This window comes from Haliaeetus leucocephalus, unplaced genomic scaffold (genome assembly GCF_000737465.1).
Source record: "Haliaeetus leucocephalus isolate CR32 unplaced genomic scaffold, Haliaeetus_leucocephalus-4.0 Scaffold487, whole genome shotgun sequence".
Taxonomy (NCBI): Eukaryota; Metazoa; Chordata; class Aves; order Accipitriformes; family Accipitridae; genus Haliaeetus; species Haliaeetus leucocephalus.
This window is the reverse complement of record NW_010972923.1, coordinates 1-322: the sequence shown is the minus strand read 5'-3', so window position 1 is coordinate 322 and position 322 is coordinate 1.

Here is a 322-nt window from a genome sequence, read left to right as displayed (position 1 = left end):
CCCCAGGGTGCCCACCCAAGCACCCGGAAAGGAGCCAGGCAGATGGGAATCCCCCATCCAAGGGGGTCCCGGTGGCCGGGAACCCCCCGATCTCCCACCCAAGGGGGTCCGGGTGGCTGGGTGCCCCCCGATCTCCCACCCAAGGGGGTCCCGGTGGCCCCCAATCTCCCACCCAAGGGGACCCAGGTGGCCGGGAACCCCCCGATCTCCCACCCAAGGGAGTCCTGGTGGCCGGGTGCCCCCCGATCTCCCACCCAAGGGGGTCCCGGTGGCCGGGTGCCCCCCGATCTCCCACCCAAGGGGGTCCCGGTGCCCCCCGATC